The 24,728-nt window shown below is 35.7% G+C and overlaps 1 protein-coding gene and 1 pseudogene across 3 annotated transcripts in view; both read right to left on the bottom strand.

The window, feature by feature from the left end:
• The window catches only part of ARHGAP24 (Rho GTPase activating protein 24), a 494,910-nt gene that overhangs the window by 333,970 nt on the left and 136,212 nt on the right, over positions 1-24,728 (bottom strand). The gene's annotated exons all lie outside the window — the stretch shown is intronic.
• On the bottom strand, positions 12,336-13,493 carry LOC139440869 (large ribosomal subunit protein uL4 pseudogene; annotated as a pseudogene).

Genomic DNA, 24,728 nt, shown 5'->3' with positions numbered 1-24,728 from the left:
TTTTATGTCATTAGCACCAGCATACTGTGTTGGGGGTTTACCTCACAGTCTGCCAGCCTGAGGGTCAATCCCATGTACAAACAAGCCAATAGCAATCAAGACTCAGTTATAACTGAAGAGCTCATATAATGTGCACAAGGGACATTCCTAAAGCACTCAGCTCAGGTGATCAGGGAGACTGAGCCACTGGGTCCCACAGGACACCTACTACCTAAGGCCACCTGACCAAGACACAGAGCCAAAGCAGATTTACTTAATAGATAGAAACAAATACAAAAAGGCAGCCAAAATGGGGAGACAAAGAAACAGGCCCCAAATAAAATAACAAGAGAATTCTCCAGAAGAAGAGCTAAATAAAATGGAGGCAAGCAATTTATCAGATATAGATTCAAGGCAATGTTTATAAGTATGCTCAACAGCATAAAAAAGAACATAGAAGTGATAAAAAAAAAACTAATCAGAAATAATGAATATAATATCTGAAATTAAAAACACTGAAAAAATAAATAGTAGCTTGGATAAAGCTAAGGATTGAATCACCAATTTGGAAGACAAGGTAGAAAAAAAAAACAACCAGTCAGAGCAGGAAAAGGGAATAAAGTAATTAAAAAACAAGGACAGTTTAGGGGATCTTTGGGACAACATAAAGCATAAAAACATCCACATCATTAGGATTCAAGAAGGGAAAGGGAGAGTGCAAGGGATCAAGAACCTATTTAAAGAAATAATGGACAAAAACTTCCCTAACCTGCTAAAGGAAAATGACACACAGTTACAAACAAGATGGACCCAAGGAGGCCCACTCCAAGACACATCATAATTAAGATGCCAAAGGTTAAATACAAAGAAAGAATCTTAAAAGCTACAAGAGAAAGGCAATTAGTTACCTACAGGGAGCTCCCATAAGACTGTCAGCTCATTTTTTCAACAGAAATTTTTCCAGCCAAAAAGGGGTTGGCATGATATATTCAAAGTGATGAAAAGCAAGGATCTACAATCAAGGCTACTTCACTCAGCAAGACTATCATTTAAAATTGAAACAGAAATAAAGAGCTCTCCAGACAAGAAAAAGCTAATGGAGTTTGTTACCACCAAAAAACCCAAACAATCCAATTCAAAAATGGGGAAAGACCTGCATAGACACTTCTCCAAACAGGACATACAGATGGCCAGTAGACATATGAAAAGATGCTCAATGTCACTAATCATCAGAAAAATGCAAATTAAAACCACAATGAAATATCACCTCATACCTGTTGGAATGGTTATCATCAATAAATCAACAAACGACAAGTGTTGGTGAGGATGTGGAGAAAGGGGAACACTCATGCACTGTTGGTGGGGACATAAAGTGGTGCAGCCACTGTGGAAAGCAGTATGGAGTCACCTCAAAAAATTAAAAATGGAACTGCCTTATGAACTAGTGATTCCACTTCTGGGAATTTACCCAAAGAAACCCAAAACACTAATCAAAATAATATATGCATCCCTGTGTTCATTGCAGCATTTATAACAGTCAAGATTTGGAAGCAGCCCAAGTGTCCATCAGTAGATGAGTGGATAAAGCAGCTATAGCCGTGAAAAACAAGAAAATTTCACCATTTGCGACAGTATGGATGGACCTGGAGAGGTTATGCTAAGTGAAATAATCCACTCAGATAAGGACAATTACCATATGGTTTCACTCACATGTGGATTCTAATGAACAAGCTGAAGTAACAAGAAAAATAGAGACAGACTCATAGATAGAGAGCAGGCTAACAGGTCTGAGTTGGTGGGAGGAGTTGGAGGGGGTAAAGGGATTGTGCAAAAGAAAGAGAAAGAATTTATGGACACGGACAACAGTGTCATGATTTGGGGGGAAGAGGCATTGGGTGGAGCTGAAAGGGGGTATGGGGAGATAATTGTGATGAAAAAATAACTAGGTAGGTGATGGATGTGTTAATTAATTGTGATAATCATTTCACAATGTTTATGTATGTCAAATCATCACGTTGTTCATTTTAAATATATACAATTGTATTTGTCAGTCACTCTCCAATAAAGTTGGGAGAAAAAAATAAACAAAAATAATTTAAATGAATATTATTCAGAAGATATTCTCTATCTTCCTATGATAGTATACTCTACTAATTACATAAAATTTTGTAATTTAAGTTTTAAAAAAAAGCTTCTGGAGACTCCTTGTTTTCACTGATCTGGATTGATAAGGTGCCCCACACATTGTGGGAGCACATAATACACACGCTGATGAAATTAAAGATGTTAATACTAAAGGGAAAGAGAAAGGAGCAAGAACACATGGTCCTGTATTGTTAAATTGATTCTCATGGAGTTTTCTTCAGGTTTAATACAAGCTGCTATCATTTATAGAATTTCTCTTGCCATAACTAGTAGAGGATTTTGGAGAAGCCACATGTCAGCAGAAAAATGCATCCCTTTACTTTTTCAAGTGGTGCCAAAAGGTGTTAAGAAAGAATATTAAATTGCAACAGGCTCTTCTCTAAATTCATTAGAACAGCTGAACTAAAACCACTAAGTCAAGCAGAATCTTACTCAGAAGAATTTGTATCATATTACATATACAATCTAGTATCTTTAAATGTGGCATTTAGATCTAAAATAAAGTATCAGAAGACTAGTACAAATTTATTTCTCTAGCTAAATAACTACTGCAGTTCTTTTTAAGTCAAGATGAATGTAGAGTTATGAATGTTCAGGAGAGCTATGAATGTGAAGGTAGAGTTATGAATGTCCACTCCTTACCATCATGACCGGTAAGGAGTGCACATGAGACAAGTTATTACAAAGCTATGCCACATTCCTGGCCTGCCATGGTGCTGATTACTAAGGGCATAGACTTGGACAACAGTGTGGTGTGACTGGCATGGTGTGTGGTGTAGAAGAAGCTTCTGTTCAGGAGATGAGTCACAGGGAGTGTAGATTTTGGATAAAGCCCTAATAGGAATGAGAACCACAGTCCTACTTCTTAGCAGTACACTTCTGTGTTAATACATGTTCCTATTTTAAAGAACAACCTCAAATATCTCTTTAATCTAGATCAGTACTGTCCAAGAGAAATATGACATAAGTCAAATATTTAACATTACCTAGTAGCTACATCAATAAAAGTAAAAAAAAAGAAATGAAATTAATGTTAATTACACATTTTACTTAATCCAACAGAGCTAAAACATTCAGCATAATTATATGTTGAAATTATTGAGATATTTTACCTTTTCCCACACAATTTTTTTAAATCAAGTGTTTTTTACTCTTAGAACACATATTAATGCATATCAATCACATTTCAAATAGTCAATAGCAAGATGTGGTTAGTGGTTACCATTTGTGGCTATTGACAACATGCATGTAGATATCGGAATCTATTATTGAGGGATACTTAGAAGGCAAATGTCGAGTTGTTTAAAAAAAGAAAAACCAGTGAAGCCTAATCCATGTGGTATATCAACCTAAAACTCTTACTCTTGGTGATCCTCACTCCACCCACTATTCATCACCAAAATTTGGGCTATAGAGACCATAAAGTTGATGTGAAAGATCTTTGGACTATAACCCTGTCTCTAACCCCAGCTGAGTTCACCTTCTTGGTTAGTGGATCTGAAGTCTCTGTGATTTTATATATGTGTATATATTCATTCCAAGGACATGATCCAGGGAAACTCACCCCAGTAACAGTCACCTTATGAGTACGCATTGATTCACAATAAAACACTTAGGACTAAACAAAAAATACACTGACTTCTAGGTAAAGCTGATGATCCATGCAACTCAACTACTCAATTAATGTAGCCTGTGCATTTTTCCAACTGCACCTGCTTCCAGATTCAATATTGCTGACACATTAACTACACAGGAAATTATTGTGTGCCTATAATAGTGACATTTTGGGAGCCTTTAAAATATATTATTTTCTTCCTTCAAAAAATTATATAAGAAGTGCTTACCATGTCCATAGGTAGCAAAACACTGAGGGCAAGATAAGAGAAGTATGAATTCATGCCCGTAGTCCCTTACAGTTTGCTTTGAAGAAAGAAACACCTCAAATTAGTGTATATGATTAGTGTAAAATTACATTAAAATAAAAGGGAGAGATTGAATAGCCTTGGATTTATCAGGAGAGACTTCATGAAGAAATTCAAAATTATAGTGCATAACAAAGATGATTGGGTTGAATTGACAATTCCAGATTATGGAAAGAGTTTCAATAGAGGAATAAACTGAGCCTTTCCATTGTATTTTCAGTGAATGGTGATAAGAACAGCATGACTTAATTGGCAATTTTGAGTCAAGAGATAATAATAATGGCTAGTACTGAATATCTATATCTATCTATATATCTATATCTATATCTATATATATATAGAGAGAGAGAGAGAGATACACAAAACAAGCCTATGAGATCTATTAAGTTTCCATTCTATAGATGAGGAAACAGAAGCACAGAGAAGTTAAATACCTTAAATTTTTAGAGCTGGAAGATATATGATGAGTTTGGGTTGGTACTTTGAATTCAGAGCAATAGTGGAAAATTCAAGTGTCAAAGGACTGTGAAATGAGAATATCCATATAAGATTGAAACTAGAGATATTACCTTGGGAATAAAGTTTATATTATTAGTTCATCATAAGAAAACATATAAAGGGAATAGTTAAGGTCAAGTCCTATGCCATGAGAAACACTCAGAGTTGAGAAAGGAACTAAAGGAATGGGAAGGAGAGATGACCCACAAGAACACAAGGAAAGCACAATATGATAGAAGTGAAGGAAGGAAGAATGCATGATGATATCAAATGATGCATGAAGATCAAGAAGAATAAATCAGAAAAAAAACCCTGAGAATCTACTTAGAAGGAAAGAGGAACTCAATATAATGTGAAGGCAGTTTTCAGTGAGATTAGGAGAAAGCAGAATGTTAAGAAGGGAGGCAATGAAAATAAACCTTAGTCTGAGAATTCTGGTATGATGCAACAAAGGAGAGAAATATAACAAAAGCTAAAGAAATATCAACACCTCTGAAAATCTTCATTCACCTACTACCTCATCAGAGAGTTGAATGATTGAGGATAAATGTGTTAGCAAGGTCCTCCAACCTACTTCCTTAAGCACAGAAAGAAGAATGAAAAGGTAGGAAAAGGTGATAGACACAACAGTGAAAAGAGGGCAGTCTATATGGTGTGTGGAAAAAGTTTACAATTTAAGCTAGCAAAATCATCTGCTCAGAGTGATGAACCACTCAGTGGGCTTGGGAAATTAAAGAGGGTGACGATTATTTCAAAAAGCTGATAGGGAATTGATAATAAATGAATAAAGTTATTGTTGCATGTTGGGAAAGGTTTAATTGTGATTTGACACCGTGGTTTTTTAGTAGGTAAAGTCTTCACGGTCCTTCATTTTCCTCAACAAAATTTCCAACTAGAAATGGAAGAAACTGGCAATTAAAAATTATGTTAGTTAAAAAGTAGTTCATGTACTCACTATGAATAAAACCTAATAAAAAAAACATATAATAGTCTAATGAAAAGAAATAAATATTTGACAACATAGATGTTTTGAAATGTTATGCTATTTTCTAAATATTCCCTGCCAGATCTGAAGGGGTGCTCATCTAAAGATTCGGGAATGTGTGACTTGGTTTTAAGTGTGTGGGTTATATTTATCTGAAACATGGGAGAAGAAAACATCTTTTTCAAGGAGGGTAGACAAGAGTCAAAAGGTAGAAATAATTCTGAGTATCTCAAAGTTCTGTCCCTGAAAATGTCTTTTGGCCCAGACACTCAAGCCTTAGACATAGAACAAAGAAAACAGTGAAAAAGAGTACAGTTTGAAGGAATTGACATTAGTGGTACATTCACTGAAGACAGGAATATTTTAGGAATACAGGTCAAGTCTAACACTGCTGGATTATCAGTAGTGGTACTGGTACGTAAGCAATTATGAAAAGCAGCATCTTTTGTGGACAGAGTTAAATGTAGGAAGTGACACAAAGAAAAATGCAAGAGAGGAAGAAATTGACAGAATCTATTTGAAGTCAAAGAAGTATCTCATTGAACACACTCTAGACATGTGAGAATAGTCACATGTCTTTTGACATATTTGAAGATGCTAAGGTTCTTGAAAATAGAGAGAAAGCTGAGCTTTTATTTGACTATTATAATGATCTTATTTTACCTCCAGGCTTAAATTAAAAAATAAGGTAATTAAATAATATTAGTGATACTGAGAGGCAGAACAAATTCATTAATCTAACTTGAAATTTGGCATATATAGAGCTCGTAAATGCTTTTTTTTTTTTCCATTACCATTTATCCCCCTTTACTTCCCTCTCTCCTCCACAGTCACCACACTGTTGACCCTATCCACGAGTCCTTTTCCTTTTTGCCCGATCCCTCCACCCCCTTCTCCATCTCATAGTTGTCAGCCTTCTCTCTATCTATGAGTCTCTCTGTTTTGCTTATTAGTTGTTTGTTAGATTCCACATATGAGTGAAATCATATGGTACTGGTTTTTCTGTGGCTCATTTCACTTAGCATTGACATGGAGGAAGACCCTCAGCTTTAAGATTTTGATTTGAGCTTCTCCAAAAGAAGAAACTTATAAGTATCAGCAGCATAGAAAGGACCTCTTCTCACTGAGGTATATTAATAGCAACAAAAACAATGACAGATAAAAACTGAGATAGGAGGTAAAACCAAAAAAAAAAAAAAACTGAAACAGAGGTACATTTTAACTCAATTGGAAATCTAAATTTTATTTTTAAAAATGTATATGGAAGCTTTGACCCAAAGAATAATAAATTAAAATTAAATTAAGTCTTTGACACTTGCTATTGTCTTGATGAAAAAGGGACTCCATTGACCTTCTCTTCTGCAGTGTTGGTGAAAATGCATATCGGTGCAGTCACTGTGGAAAGCACTATGAGACAATTCAGAAAATTAACAATGGAACTGCCTTTTGACCTAGTGATCTCACTTCTGGGAATATATCAGAAGAAACCCAAAGCACTAATTCAAAAGAATATAAGCACCTCTATGTTCATTGCAGCATTATTTACAAGTGCCAAGATATGGAAGCAGCCCAAGTGTCCCTCAGTAGATGAGTGGATAAAACAATTATGGTACATTTACACAATGGAATACTGTTCAGCTGTAAAAAAAATAATAAAGAAAGAAAAGAAAAATTTACCCTTTGGGACAGCATAGATGGACCTGGAGAACATTATGCTCATAAATTCTTAAAACTGTTAATACTGAGACAAGGTATCTTTTTATTTCTCCATTTCATATTAAGTGTATCAATATATAATGCTCATTGACTGAAAGAAAACCAAACCATTTGTGAGGTTTTTCTTACTTCTTAGTTAGACTGTTAATTACTACACACAAAATATCAGTTGCACAAGTACATTTAAGTATAATGCCAAGGAATTTAAATACAAGAAATCATAAAAATAGTAACTGATATCTTCAGAAGGGGGAATTTTTCTAAGGAATGTAGCTGGGGAAACAATTAAGGATCTACCTACAATAAAATCAAAGGAACACTTACTTGGGAAAAAAATGAAGTTGATTCACAAGGGCCAAAACCAGAAGCATCTGGTTGCTAAAGAAATCTAAAACTTAGAGCTTAACTTTACAAAGGAAGGAATAGGTTCCCAAAAATATTTTAGAAAATATATAACAATTATGCCTATTCTAAAAGTATTTCTTTTGAGCTGTTGATTTATAACTGTTAACTAAAAGGGAATTAAAAATAAGGTCTTAAGCTAAAATTCCATTCTAATGTCCTAGATCTCAATGAATGAGAAATGGAATAAAGTAAAAGGTAAGATAGCCAATAGTTGTAAATATCACTCTGCTAGAGGAAGTTTCTGTCAGGAAATTGTGTATTTTACATAAAGCAAAATAGTTTGAGAGGTCAGTTCAAGGAGGAACTGCATTAAAATTTTAGAACCTTGCAGATGCCTAGAGTTATAAGAAATTACCCAATTTAAATATATGGTAGCACAGGTCTATACTACTAGTAAATACTGAATAAATATTTGTTAAGGAACAAGTAGACAGTATGCTAATTTGTTCAAAATCTTTTATACTGGGTAACATTCTAAACATTCCAGTATAACCCCAAATATGTCTTCCCTATGTGTGTAATTTACAATTAGATTGACAGACAACCAAAAAGATACACATCAAGAGAAAAGGAGACTCAGGGAGGCAGCCAAAGACATGCCAGACAGTGGGAAAAGCAAAGGAAAACACGGACAGCCAATCAGATAAACTGTTAATAGGAGTGGTGCCAAGATTTCCATACGGGTAGTGTGGTAACACCATATGTAGACATACACTAAGCATTTTAATAGCCAAATTTCACGGGCAACTGAAAACAGTAGGTACTAGACAACAGTGTGCTCATTATTATTTTTCCTTGAGCCAAACACACATATAAAAAATTCTATCCATTGGAACAAGGCCAAAAAGGAAAAATTTTAATGAGCCTAATATATTCTAAGTAAATGATACTGTTCCTAGGGTAATTAGCATCTTAGAACATCTGTTATCTCATTAGGGAAAACAAAATCTAACATTATCTGCTGAAATTCTAAAACATTTATAAACCTCCAAATGACACCTCTGTACTACAAAGAAATAATACAGTGCAAGGTAATCGCAGCTGCATAGCTACATGGAGCTTGGAGAGGCAGGCACCTTATCAGACATTGCTACTAGACCTTAATTTGCTATTAACGAGTGCACACTTGGCAGCTGGGCTACATACCTGTCAACAGAAAATTGAATCCTAAATCCTCACTCTCTATATATGATGTAAAAGGTTTAAAAACACAGGAAGACCATAGGAATGTTTCCATCTTGCATGTCCTTTAACAACTTGTATAATCTACCTTCAGATCTCCCATTATGTGAAATCCAGCAAGATGGAGTTCTGAGGCCTTGCACCTCAGACAAGCAAGAAAACACCTCCTGTCCCAATAAAAGAAAGGTAGTTATTCAGGTAAAACCTGTTTTCAGTCCGCCAGTTATATGACATGTAGTTCAAGACAGGAAAAACTTTCTCCATAGAAGGTCAGTCCTGTAAGTAAAACTGCTAATTGTCTCCCAATCTGTATTTTCATATGGGCACCTGGCTGTGTAAGAGATCAGAGAATAGATGGTGAGGAAACAAACACAGATCACGTGCTGATAAAGTTCAGGAGAAGGAAGGGAAGAAAAAAACAGAAGTAAAGACAAAATTAGACTAAATTGCAAGGCATAGGTACATTGGAAAAGATTCAAAAGTTTTCTAAAGAGAGTTCAATGTGTTTTATAAAATGATAGATATGAAAATCAGACAAAGGGATACTCAAAGTATTAAAATATAAATTACAAGGAAATTTTCCAAAAGTAAAGAATTGATTTTATGGATACAGAAACACACCCTATATCAGGACTACTTCACTGTGAAATGAATCCAAGTTATGTTACAGTATTTGTTAGACCAAGAAAAAATTCTTTGTGTTGGCAGTCAGTACAATCGAATCCTTTCTATGTAGCTAAATATCAGTCTGATCTCAGTGTTCTTTACCACAATATCCAACATAAAATAATAGTAGAAAAAATAATGACACATGCCTCAAAAACATACACTATGATCCAATAATTATCTGCTTGTTCATATTTTTGAACAAGCAAAACCAAGGGATATTGTTATGAGCTCATTTTGACAAATGACTTGAAAAATAATTTTTGCCAACAGGAAAGAATGGGGAAATTATAGCAAAATGATTAGAATAAGCATTGATTTCAATTTAAACTATATGGGGAGATAGGTTTATAGAAATTTTTATGTGTTATACATCCTGACAATGTAATAATTTAACAAAATGGGCAAGAGAAGAAAGAGAGAAAGTTGGAAATTTTTTTAATGTAAAGTTACTTTTCTCTTACAGCTAGTTAAAAAACGATATAACTTAAAACTGATCAGTTGCACCCTGGCTGGTGTGGCTCAGTGGATTAAGTGTCAGCCTGCAACCAAAGGGTTGCCTGTTCGATTCCCAGTCAAGGCACATGCCTGGGTTGTGGGCCAATTCCCAAATAGGGGGTACACGAGAGACAACCACACATTGATGTTTCTCTCTCTCTCTTTCTCCCTCCCTTCCCCTCTGTCTAAAAATAAATTAATTAATTGAAAATGTTTAAATGAATGTTTAAACAAAAAAATTAGCCAGTAGCTAAATAAGATGAAAAAAGAATCATGAGAAATCACTTAGCTCAACTTTATGAAAATACATCTTAAAATCTGGATAAAGTGATTATATTCTAGATAATATAATGTGTTAAATGTCACCAGAAACAATAGAAAATCTAAACCACTCAATTTACATGGAAAATATGAAGAATGCTACCTTGACGATAGCACCTCACGGATATAAAAGTAATTCTAAAGATGATGCCAAAGTTCTTTGAACTATTCTGAAGCAGTAGTTTATAAACTGCAGTGTATATAAGAATCATCTTCAGAGCTTGTTAAAACAGACTGGAGATACTAATCCCAGAGATTCTGATTCAGTATGTCTGAGATGAGGCCATGGATTTATATTTTGACCAAGTTTCTAGATCAGTGGTTTGCAACAGGTGAAGCTTCTGCCCACCAAAGGACATTTGTCCATGTTTGGAGATTTTTTTGTTGTTGTAGCAATGGTATGGGAGGGTGCTAATGGCATCTGTAGGCTGAGGCCAGGGATGCCACTGAATATTCTATCACAGAGCAGTCCCTAGAACAAAGAATGAGATGGCCCTGAATGTCAATAGTGTTGAAATTCTAGCTGCTCCTTATTCTACTGGTCTCTACTTTCTACTTTGAGTAGTCCTCTTCTAGAGCAACAAAGAAAAACATTTTCTCAAAAGAATCAGATGGCCAATATTTTAGGAGTTGTGGGTGACATACAGTCTCTGTTTCACATTCTTTGTTTATTTTTACAATCCTTTAAAAAAATAAATACTATTCTTAGCTTGTAGGCTGTACCAAAACAGATCCTTCCATAAATAACAAATACAAATTTGTTGTAGAATACAAATACAAAGAATATAAATTCTTCCACAACATGATAATATATATCTCTCTTAGTCTTAAACCTAGTTATCAAGATTAATGACAAATTGTAGCAGGTCATTAACATTAGGGACAATAAAAGCCTCTTCACTATCACCAATTTTGTTTCATACTTTCTCGTGATGATAGCCAATATAATTATCCAAAATAAATTATTGGCCTAAACATTGTCTAGCAGAAATATAGTAGAAACAAGCTGGATGATCGCCATATCTATTTGTCTTAGATTTTTTGTGTACATATCAGCTACATTTCCCAATAGGTAAGGCCAAATAATTGAGTTCTACAAAACAGAACATGGATGGAAGTAAGGTGTACCAATTCCAAGTCTGTCTAATAAAAACATTCCAAGTCTTGTTCTTGCTTCCTATATCTGCCCGCTAGATACAGAAAATCCAGTGTAGAATTCCGAGGCCCAAGAACAGGAGTTGGCAAACTGTGGCTTATGGGCCAGATCCAACCCCTTCCCATTCTATTGCACAGCCATGCTTATTCATTTACGTATTGTCTGTGGCTGCTTTCAAGCTACAACAACCATTGAGTAGTTGCAATGGAGACAGTATGATCAGCAAAGCCCCAAATATTCACTGACTGACCCTGTACTGTAAAAAAATTTTGACAACCCCTACCCTAAGAAGATGGAAATATAAAATGGAAGGGTATATCTTGAATAACTCCTTGAGTAGAGCCACCTGACCCTATCATACTGTATTGCTGTATATTGTAAAAATAAAACTTAAGTCATTGAGATTTAGTGTTTATTTCAGAAGCTAGCTAGTGTTGACTACTACATTGGGAAGGTAACGTTATGAGCAGATATGATTGATTATTTATAATATACAAAGGAACCAACTGAAAATTTGTGTAAAATGAGAAGAAAATATATAAAGGCAGCCGGGTAGAAAATTAATTTAAAAAATCAGTAATATCCATGTATATAAACAATCACATGTAATGGTTAAAAAAGAGCTTTCTCCATAAAATTGCAACAAAAGTAAAAATAATTACCTTAAATGTAACCTGAAATTTGGAAGGTCTATTTAAATAAAACATTACTTGGAAATGCCAAAAGGAATTGGGACATAGATCTTGATTAAAATGTTTATATTATTAAAAAAGTCATTTTTCATATTTCTCACTGTCTTTGATCAGGTTTTTATTCAAAATTAGCTGTACAAAGTGACTTGATCTTTATGGAATAAGCAAATTTATGTTGCATGCTTCCTTTCTTCTGTGGTGGGTTTCTTTTCTGTGGGCTTCGCAGCTGCTGGTTTCTTGGTAACTGCAGCTTTTTTCCCCACCAAAGGCTTCTGCTTTGTATGGTCAACAGCCTTCTTTCCTTTCTTCCCTCCCATGGGCTTCTTGCCTGGAACCCCTTCTCTCTGATTTGGATTCTAGTGCTGCTGCTGCTTTATCCACTCGGATCTTGTGGTTCCAGCCTGGTGAAGACTGGTGTTCCAGCACATGACCTTTGCATATGGGTTTAGCTTCAGCATGATTCTCAGGGTTTTACGTGGCTTATTCTTTGGGACTGTGATGAATCTAACTGTGTGGTGCCTGCTGGGAGGGCTCTTTGGATCTCTGGGCTTTTCAAGATCCTGCCGAGGTCTGCACTGAGCGTCACGTGCACGCAGAGGCTGTAGTTACTCTGGTTTCAGAATGCTCAGCTTGCTTACATTAAGCAGAGTAATTCCAGGGATGTTTCTGAAGGCTTTGGTGATACTGCTGTCCTCATTACATCGGTGGTACCAGGTCCCATGTGCTGGATATGACGACAGTTTCTCATTTTGCTCTTGCCAGCTCTCATTCACTGAAAGGCATAGATCTTCATGGTATCATTCCAGACCTTAAGTTTCTTAAGAAGCAAAAGGGCCTCCTTGATTATCTTATAGCCTTCAATTTTATCTTCATCCACCAAAGGATGTGCAGGAACTTCCTCAGTACGATGACCTTTAGACATGACCAGTGCTGGTTTGGCCAAGGCAGCCGGGCAGAGCAGATGACGTATCGCCTCTGTGCTGAGTTCACTCTGTGGTGCCAACAGCACCAGGTTTTGGTTGGTGCAAACATGAGGCCCCCAGGATGCATTTCCAAAACCACCCTGGCGGGAAGGATGAGTCCCACCACCTTGAACTCTGGGAACTCAAACCAACTCTACCAGTACCCAAGAGTCAGCTGTGGTTTGATTACCTGCCAATTCACCGACCACACAGGGCTGTCTATTGTTTTTGCACGAGTTGATGTGAACATGGTTCACAATATCTTGTCGAATGGGAGCCTAGAACACAGCAGGAAAAGTGACATTTCTGCCAGATGATTCCTCCTTTTTGAAGTACACTGATTATCAGTGGACAAGCACATGCCATAGCATGGAGAGGAAAAGGCCACACCCAAGTAAAAGGCTAAAGATGTCAGCTTTTACTAAGTCAATCCAGAACTTTAACTTCTTTCCAATAAAAGGAGTCATGGGATATTTCCCCTCAATTAGACAAGCTTATTTTGTACTGATAGAAAAAAAGCAACATGCAGAAGGAATTAGCCTCACACCTTACACCAGATGCATCAATGATGTTAAAATGAAAAAAGAAAACATAAAAGTACTAGAAGAAACCATGAAAAAGTCTTTTAATAATTTCAGAATGTGAAAGACCTTCCCAGGTATGATGCAAAACTCAGAATCCATTATAAAAAAAGAGAAAAGATTGAAAATTTCAACTCTAGAAACTCCACCAATATCTGTCTCTCTCTCTCTCTCTCATATATACAGGTAGAGATACTACAAACACACACTCCTCATATGCATACATACATGTGTATTGGTGGATACTACAAGCCCTGTCAAAGAAAAACAACAAATTAGAAAATATATTAGCAATAGGTATCACAGACAAAGGCTCATTTTCTTAATATAGTAAAAGTTCCTTGAAATGAAATAAAAACTAGTATTTTATAAGGGAATCAAATATACAAGCATGTCAAAAGATGTTTAATCTCATTTATAAAAAATACATTAAAAAGAGGTGTAAAATATTTTTCCACCAATTGGCTTACCAAAAAAAAAAAGCATTGAAAACATAAAATGTTATAGAGGTTATGAACAAAAAGTACTCATCCTGGCTGGTATGGCTCAGTAGATCAAGTGCCAGCCTGCAAACCAAAGGGTCACCAGTTCGATTCCCAGTCAGGGCACACACCTGGGGTGCGGGCCAGGTCCTCAGTTGGGGGTGTGAGAGAGGCAACCACACATTAATGTTTCTCTCCCTCTCTTTCTACTTCCCTTCCCCTTTCTCTAAAAATGAATGGGTGGAATCATTTAAAAAGATACTCATAAATATTGCTAATGATAATGTAAAAAAAATGGTGAAATTCCCAGAGGTAACAATTTACAAATCTATCATATTAAAAATTACTTTCCATTTTTAGGAATTGATCTTAGTAATATATTTTACATGTACAAAATTGTGCAGAATTATCATTTTTAATATCAGAATATTGGAAACAATCAAAATGCCCATCAAGAAAAGGCTGATTAAATAAATTGGGGCACATCTGTATAATAAAATGTTATACAGCAGCTGTAAAAATGATGAAGAGAGTCTTTGTGTGTAGACAGACAGGGAGATATACACAAACGCAGACATTTTTATGGGAAATAAAAACATGTTAAAGAATAAAATCTGTAGTTTGCTGTAATTTATGAATAAAAGAAGAAGAACACGTGTGTATGTCTGTGTGGCCACTGACCAGCTCCGGAAGGGTACATGAGGAAGTAGAACCTGGCTCTGTCTCCAAGAGGACAGCTAGGTGGCTGAAGAAATATTTCACTGGATGCTCTTTTGAACACTTAAAATTTTGCTTTAAAAATGCTAAATACATTTATATGTCCATATTAAGAGAGATTTATATATGATACATAGATATATTTAACAAATAGCTACATATTTAAAATAGCTATATTACATTTAAAAATTGATATATTTAACATAGATTTATAGATACATGAAAAATTGTTCTGCTTTACCTATGACTCATTGGTATGTAAATAAATAAACAGGTTTGCTTTTTATAATTTGGGATTTAGAGAAAAAGAATTTGATTTATTTCTAAAAGGAAGTCCAAATACAAATAGGCAAAGGAAAGAGCCCCTGCAAAACTGAGAGTAAAAGACAAAAATACAAAAGGAAAAAATCTAACTTAACACCTTCTATATCATCTATCTTTCGAGGCCTTATAATGTACAAACAGTTGTGACTAACAGGACAATTGGAGCTAATCATATCAAGACCCTTCAAACATCAGAAGTATCTAAAAATTGCACATAAGAGAGTCATAATAAGACATCATCACAAACAGTTAATGTTTTCTTCCAAAGTTCAAACATTGCAAAAAAAATCAGTAAAGCTAGAATCCACAAACTCTGCAACACAGACTCTAGGCTGTACATAACTTCCCACCATCAACTATTCTGATCACCACATTAACTACTTGGAAATTTCAGGAATGCTGTTGTTAACATAACTTCAAACCCATTATTTTAAATATGCCTCTCAGCTGTTGATCAATATAGTTTCATGCCTTTGGTTTTCAGGCTGGAAAATGAGGTGAAAAACTCGATAATGCATAAAAGTGTCTCTTTCTTTAAAGGTAGCAGTTTGTGGTTATTGAAACGGAGGGTTCCATGAGCCTGATCTGTTCTGAGACACACAATTCAAATAGCCACCCTTCCAGCATCAGAGAAACACAAACACACAAACAAACCAGACTTTGCCCCAAACCAGAAAAAGACACTATCTTGAAATGGACAGTCTAATAACTGTTCTTCCAAGTTTAATAATTTAAACAACACTCTCAATGACCACATATTTTTGTTTGTTCGCACAAATTAAAAAACTTATTGACTAATGTAATAGGTCCTTTAGACTGCAATGCTTTTTACTAATTCCTTTTGAACAAGATTCTCACACTAGCTGTTATTTGGCAATTAATAGTAGAAGCTATGTAACCTCTGCTTAAAAATTTTATAATTCAACACAGTTAATTCTATACCATGGGTTTGTATATTCTCAATGTTCTTGTTATCAAAAATAACATCTAGCAGTTTTAAAAATGGATATGAGTTATGATGCATGTCTCTAGTTGACTGAGAACTGGGGAGAAGATTCTGGAGCCCACGATATGCAAACCAGACAAGCAGCAACCCTCGCAAAATGGTACCCCAGTGAGCTTTATTTACTTCTGCTCAGGTGGGCATCATATTAAATTACTTAATATCAAGAAAATCAATTTCTCAGTAATTATTATTTCTTCCTGTAATCAGTGACAAAATCCCAGTAACTTAATTTTTACCTTTCTTTGTTTTAAGAAGGATTTAAAGTAACATATGTTTTACAGATTTTAAAATATAGCAAAGTAAAATAAATAAAGGTGAGAAAGCTGAGGTTAAAGAAAATGAGGAAAGGAAAACAAAATGAAATACGAAAGGATGTTAGTATGTACTGTTCATTGCATACCCTAAAACCTGTGTACTCAAGCTGAATCGAGGGGTAAACATTTTAGAAAATTGATAGCTTTAAAAGCAAATATATACATGGTATAAAGAAAAAACACACACTTTTAAAAATGAAATCAAAGAGAGATTTCTTCTGTGGGTTGTTTTTGAGAATGAAACTCTAATATGATAACATCCTTACAATAAGTACAGTGACAAGTTCTTTTCCACAGGTTTTTTCCTGATAATGTTTCTAGATATAGGCATGTGACATCCTTTCAAATTACATTTCAATAAAAACAATGCTGCAACAAAATATAACCAGAGGCATTGAAATTAAGAACAATCTGACAGTAACCAAAGGGGAGGTAGGAGGGGATAATGGAGGGAAAGAGGGAAAGGGTTTTCAGGAACATGTATAAAGGACACATGGACAAAACCAAAGTGGGGTGGAAGCAGGGGAGGGAGGTGGGAATGGCTGGGGTGGTGGGGGGAGTGGCGGGAGGTAAATGCAGATAGCTGTACTTGAACAACAATAAAATAATTGGGAAAAAAAAGCTAGACAAAAATAATGCCTCAGTGGGAAGGAGAGCCATCTCTTAATAAGTATCTATGTTACTCATTGATAGCCTAGTTTAATCATAGGATCTATGAGCAATTTTTAATAAAGACAGGATTTTATAAAATGATTAATCTCCTTATATGTGATTCAAAAGGAATTCATGTGACATTTACATGCTTTAAAGGCATCAAAGTTCATTACATAATGCAGAGCAATGGACCAAATTGCTCTGTGGTTGGTGCCCAGGCTCAGAATCAGTCCACGTGCACTCTGGCTCCTGGATGGCCCAGAATAGATGGTCCTGGGAAAATGAGGGCTATTCTGAAGGCGATGCAGTACAAATTCCCAGGGTTGATAAGAATAAAGCTGGTCAACATTGAGTCATGGTTTAGTAACAGATACAGAGGGTTGGGCTTTGAAACATTATTTGTCCCAAAAAGTCCTCCATGATAGCTTGCCATTGGTTATTTGCCTTCTTCTTCTATAAGGTTGTTTGCCCCTTCTTTTAAGAGATAAAATGAAGCATGTTCAGCTGTTCTTCCCATCTCAGGAAATAATGTGTGTCTGCCTTTGCAAAATAAATTGATGAATTAAAAACCAAAGTAGACTTTTCCCTAATCTTTTCCTACATTATCCATGTCTTCTCCATCTCCCCAAAACAGCTCTTAGATTTTTCACGAGTTTCTTTGTCTCTACTTCAGTGTTTCACAATTATAATATAGCTTGCATTGAATTTTCTTATTCTTTTTGTCTCTTGTCTATTTATTTAAAAATATAAAGAAATCATCTTCATTTTTTCTAAAATTAGTGTTAAGTTTCTCTGATTTTCCTGTGTACTTTTATGCCTCTCCAGAAAAGGAAATAGTTCATTCAGGACATTATAGATAGATAGATAGATAGATAGATAGATAGATAGATAGATGATAGATAGATACAGAGATGTAGATGTATTTGTCAAAATAGTGAAACTGAAATTTTTAAAAAATTTCCCAATGGTCCTTATTTCTGATGACTCTACCATTTTCTCAAAAGTCATAACAATTTTAACATTGATTCTGACTTTTTCATCTATTCAGTAGTTATCACAGCAGGTAACCCTAAAGTCCAGTACTGTTTAGGCACCTGAGTGTGTTTCTCCTTTTTCTGGGAAGGCATATCTTTTTGGCAGTTCGGTGGACTGTGTCAGAGTCACACTGCTCATGAGTTCTGTGGTGCTCGCTATCAATCTCAAAGACCTCCGCGTATTGTGTTTCAAGTGACCTCCTTCACCAGAACAAGTGCAACAATAGGCAGCCAACATGGCACACTTTGCTAATCTACTCAGGTTCCTCTGATGAGATGTGTATCGACTCTCAAAGCTCTAGCTCCGTAAGCATGCTTTGGGCTTTCCTGTGTGTATCATATCACTAATCGTTGTTTTCCTATCAAAGAAGAAATTTGGGGGCCTACGTTTGTTTCTTTTCTTCCTGAATACTCCGTTGTGAATAGAGATGACAGAGTTCTTTACTGCTTCACGTCAGTTCCATCAGTAACAATCACATGTTTTACCACTGACATTTTATAGAAAAGTGTGTTGCTACATGCCTAAAAACACTTTAAAAATAAAATGCAAATTCATATTTCTTATTCTAACTATAATCTTGGTCAATATCTCTTTCCTGTATTCATTTTCCTTTGTCCCAAATGGATAATTATGCTTAATTCTTCTGTTTCTCATAGGAAAAGTAGGGAAGAGAAACAGTTAGGAAGGACACCTGTTAGACATACTGATTAGTACTGTTATTTATTTCAAATTCTATGGCTATGTATGTCTAATTTTTTCATTAAAATTTTGGGAAATAATTGAAGTTGTACGGTTTTTGGAAGAAAGAACATAATTTTAGAGATCTAAAGATCTGCATACAATTCCTGGCTTTGCTACTTACTAAGCTAATTTGCTAGCTCTTCTAGTCTTAGCATTATTGTTTATAAAGTGGAGATAATGACACATATCTCATTATGGAGGCAGGAGAATAATGTGAGGTTGTGTCTGTAAAGCACTTACTGCAGGGCCAGGCACACAGGAGGCAATAAATTAAAAGAAGACATTCTTACTTCCTGTAGGTGATGGCATTGTTTCTCTTGGTTCTTTACTCCTCTCTCTGTACATTACTTGCCATTAGACTTTGGGTACCCTTTCCTGCCTCTTGACCTTAGGCTTTTACCAATGGGACGATAGCACAGATGATGTAAACAGAGGATTCACTCACATGTTCTGGTGTTACTGAATTATCTCTTTAGGGCTTTTGTGACTACCAAGAAAAGATCCAGGAGAATTGGCCCACAGTCCAAGGAAGAAAAAAAGTCATGTGGGACAGACTGGGATTCTAGCTTCAATTTGCAACCCAGCCCAGCCATGCCCAGCCTAAAGCAGCCAGTCCGTAGCTACGAAAATCCAGTGTGAATGCAATAATAATTGCTGATTGTTATAAGACACTGAGTATCATGATGGTTTGTTATGCAATATTTTGCCAAAGGTAAGTATACAGAAATTGGTGCCTAGAATTAAGGTATAAGTATGCCAAACCCCCAATATATGTAGCACTGACTTGCAGATCAGGTGGTGAATGGCAATAAACTGTTATAAGAGGCTAGAAAAATAGGGAATCATTTCATGGAGTGGTAAATATTTGGTAAAAAAAATGTTACCCGTGATAACTTGGAGACAGAAAATATGCCCAACGAACTCGTGAACTTAAGGAAGCAGGTTTCCAGCTAGAATATTAGAAGAATGAGCAGGCATCTGGTAGGTATATTTACCAAAGTGCTGTAGGAAATAGACAAGGTTGGCAAAGAACTACTGGTTTGCAGACAGACTTGAGGGGACATTTAGTAAGCTCAGAAATGCTGGGTTTTGCTGGGCAGATAAATAAAATGTTCTCATTCTAGCCTCATCAGTTGGTAAAATATCATCAAATTAAGGTGTAACCTGGGACAAAACTCAAATATCTATCATAATGCCTGATACTTGAAGGCATTCGATATTTCAAGATCTCAGGACTGGTTTCATGCAGTGGAATATTATAAAGCAGTTATAATTAATTAACTAGATATTAAATGTATCAGTATGGATAAAACTTTAAAACAATGTGAGTGATAAAAACAAACTCTAAAAGGAGTCACAGACATGATGACATTTATTAAACTTGTAAAACATACACTTAGTGTACGTTGTCTATGGACACACACATACAGAAGATGTGAGAAAGCCTGGATATTAAACATGCAAACTTCAGGAGTAGTTAACCTGAATATGAAAAGGAGGGGAAAGAGTAGAGCTTTGACTGTGTTTGTAACATTTTCTGCCTTTACAAAAAGGCTTTCTGAAAAATACAGCAAAAGGTTAGTTCTGTTAAATGTGGGTGGAGAGAATATGGTTAACATTTAAACTGGTTTGCATAAGTAAAAGTAAAAATAATATTAAATGAAAAAAGTAAAGAGCGTTGCTATTTGTACATAGTTTCAGACTAGTCCTTCACAAATAACATTCAAATATTAAATTATGTATTTTGTCTCTTGGATCATCTCGCTGTATATTGATTGGTCTTACAATTTTCACAGCCTGAGAACGGCATCTAGAAATTAGCGTATTGTCTCTTGCAGTGTTTGTGTGTGAATGTAATGAAAGAGAACTCGATTTATCCATATATTTGACTGACTAGCCACCAAAGAGGAAATACAATCTTAATTATTTTACCAGTTATTTTTAAGTATTTCTTGCCACTGCATACAATTAGTTATAACATACCCACTGGTACTATAACAGAACCTGGAGAAAAGTACAGGTCAAGTAGGGGATTATAATGAAACACCTGAATGAAGGGAAAAGGAATGTGTCTCCCACACAAAGCCAGGAGACTTTGAAAACAAGCAAGTTGTTGTTCTCACATTTCCCCTGCATACCCCATCTAGTCTCAACAAGCAGGCGGTACATACTTTCATCAGACTTTTTCCATTGACTCATGAATAATCTCTATTTTCATCGTACTCTGCATTTTCTAAGGGAGACTCAGGTGACTGCACTGTTTTCCTTAAGAGAGAAAATTGAGAGGAAGGAATCAGGTCATGGAAGAAGGGGAAGAGGGTAGGGATGGTATTAACAATAAACAGCTCAGGGAATGAGTTACCGACTTTTGTCGTGCTGATGAATAAATCTAAATGTTCCCATAAATAGAAAATATTTTTAAAACAGGAAGAGCTAAATACAATTTCTAGAGACTTAAAAATGCAGACACTTTTTAAAGACATCATTTTCCTTGGGTGGATAACTGGTGGAAAATTGTTTGGGGATCCAGCAGAGATGCATGCTTACTATTACACAATGGCTTTTATTTACCCAACACTGTGGCAAGTGTGTTCTGTGCATATTAGTTTATCTACACAATAACTTCAGGTGAGCTTTTTAATGTGCAAATTTATTGTCCAACTAACTCCCTATGCCTGCAAGGTCAGATTGGGCAGCTAAGGCTTTGATAATGCAAAATACTCACACACTAACCTGTAAGACTAGTCCCCATTCAAACACTCTTCCCCGCTCACAAAATAGCAGCAGCACATAGTTACAATTATGAAATGGTTCATATTAGACAAAATACACTCATTTACATAACTGTATTTCAAGATAAAGTCCTAATAAAACTTATTAGTTATCATGAACTTACATTTTTCTTTTAAATCTCAGTTCACTTTTTTCCATATCTAATATTCTTTAATAATGCACATCCTCTGTTCCAGTATTATCATAATATTTAAATCACTAAATTGATGGCACATGGCAGTCTTTCTCAATTTCTCTCCTATCCACAGGACACCACACCAAGAACATGAACAAATCCAGGTCTAACTGACTTCCAAGTTCATGCTTCCAACATGCAGTCTAACTCTCCAAGAGAAAATCATAAGAGCCACCATATAAGGCACAAGGTTAGGGGGTCCTAAAGAGAGAGTGAAAAAGACAGTAAAAGACTTGGTGAATGTGAAATGAAAATCATAAGAGCTACTAACATACACAAGACCTTTGAAGCTGGGAACACCTGTTCACCATGGTAGCAAGAATTACTACAAGTATGCCACTTTTTCCTAAAGGGACTGGAAAACAATTTCAGAGATTGAGTTCTGAAATTGTTCCAACTCATCTTCACCCTTTGCATCTGATCTATTTCTGTTGATGATACCAAATTAAGTCCATTAAAGTGCATTATTTTGGCTCAATAACTTGTAAGTGCTTCCTAAGAAATACATGCCTATGGGCATGCATTCTACATTACCCCTTCGGCTCAATACACCAATGCAGACACTCTTCTAAACTTGAGCGATAATAAATTGATTCATATTTGATCCATGCACTGAGGGTGCTCACACAGATAAACAAAGCTCACTAAATTTTCCTATGCCTCAATCACTATGTAGTCTAAAAAAATCCATTGTGAAGTGGTGAAAAATAAGGTAAGCTACTGCAGATAAGGTGCAGTTTGATGGCATTTATTCTGAAAGTGCCATAGTGCTAAATAGTGAAGGATCCCTTTTTCAGTTCAGGACAAAATCAAAAATGTCATTATCCTCCACAAAGGAATGCATTGGTTTACCTTCCCTGTTGTTGTGATGAGAGCAACAGAGAATGCACAAAAACAAAACCCACTAATGTTTGAAAAGAAGTGAAATCATTCCCAGGTTAGTTAAGAAAAAAAAAAAGTAAGGGTGTATATTTGCAAAACATGTTAAAGGAAAACAAAGTTGCCTTAGAAATGGATAAATATTGCACTGACGATAAACTTGGAGCATTTGCAGAAGCAGTGACAAAAGCACAGTCCCAAAACAAACACTGCTATTCAGAAGAGTGTTTGGTTCACAGAGGAGAATCAATTGGACCAGGACAAAAAAATGTTCTAGATTAGAACAAAAACAATGTCATTGCTCTCGCTAGCTGATGATGTTCACCAATTTCTCAATGAAGAAAAAACTCAGTTGAGAGCAGCACCCAGTATATATAGCACTATTAAGACTATTCAGTCTCCATTTAACAAAATAGATCATTGTATAGGGTTTTCATTTCAGAGTGTGACTTACTCAATTCCAAATTAAATAATAGCCACAATTATTCGAGCACTTAGTATATGCTAAGCACTTTTCTAAATGTTTTATATACATAATTTATCACAATAATCCTTTGCTGTAGGCAATATTATTTTTCTGAGTTTCCAAATGGGAAATTGGAGCCACAGCAAAGTCAAGAAACAAGATGAAGTTCATTCACACAGGTAGGAGGCTGAGGAACCAGGGTTCAAAATCTGACTCCAGAATGCATCCCTTCGCACTGCCTGCCTTTTTAAAGAAAAACCTCAGGTTGGCTTACAATAATAACTCAATGTCAAAGAATATTTATTGAGTACTACCAGCCAGATACTGTATTGAACATATGGCTACACAGAGGAACACTGCTGGGTACACGTTTACACGTAAACAATAAGTGCAAAAGGTCTCAGAGACTGGGCTATAAGTGTGATGTCAGTGCAGGGGTTGAAGGAGAGTGGTCATTATAAACTGTGTGGCTACTTGCCCTGACTGTAGCACTCAACTTCGTTACCTCTATTAACAAAAATAAGGAAGCACTAAGCAATTATCATGCTTTAAAAAATTCCATATATGTATTTTTATCCTCACCAGAGGAATGTTCATTGATTTGAGAGAGAGGGAAAGGGAGGGAGGGGTAGAGGGACAGAAACATTGATTGGTTCCCTCTCATTTGCACCCCAATGGGGCACCAAACCTACAACCTAGGCCTGTGCCCTGACTGGGAATCAAATCCCCAACCTTTTGGTTTATGGGATGATGCTCCATCCTACTGAGCCACATAGGCCAGAGCAAAAACAAAATTCCATGTTAACATATTTATTTTCTTAAGTGTTTCATATTACAACAGCCCCCTTCCCTCACTCCTTTGTTCTGTCTCTTTCCCTTTGTCCTGCCTTCCTTCCTACTTAAATTCAATTTGTATTTTTGAGCATACACTAGAACAGATACTTTCTGCTTATTTATTATAAACATGTAATACAATATGTTAAAGACAAAATAAGGTCTTAAATAGAAGACATCTTTAAGTAGTTTAGAAATTTTCATGTCACTCTTAGCTTCCCCTTACACCTGACACATTTTATAGCTTCCTTTTTATAACTGAAGCCCCACGGACAGAAAGAGGCACACCTGCATAAACACCTAGCCCAAGAGCTTTGAGCTGGTCTGCAGCCAGCTCTCCAACACCTGGACTGAATGAGGAAGAACCAAAAGTAATGCTTGACAGTTTTCAGAAACTTTCCTTTTCCTTTCCTATGATTTAATATTCATCCTGGGGTGGCTGTGTTATATGTGAATACAGACAAATCCATGGGAAAATATCTAGTAGGAGAGATTAAAATGAATTGAATTTATTAAAGATATTAGGGAAGGAGTATAGAGACAATTGATGTGTGACATTTTTTAGTGATATTGGATGACCTGATACCAGTGAACTGTTAG

The sequence above is a fragment of the Desmodus rotundus genome, chromosome 4 (assembly GCF_022682495.2).
Source record: "Desmodus rotundus isolate HL8 chromosome 4, HLdesRot8A.1, whole genome shotgun sequence".
Taxonomy (NCBI): Eukaryota; Metazoa; Chordata; class Mammalia; order Chiroptera; family Phyllostomidae; genus Desmodus; species Desmodus rotundus.
The sequence above is the reverse complement of the archived record's forward strand: the minus strand, read 5'-3'. Positions and strand labels throughout refer to the sequence as shown.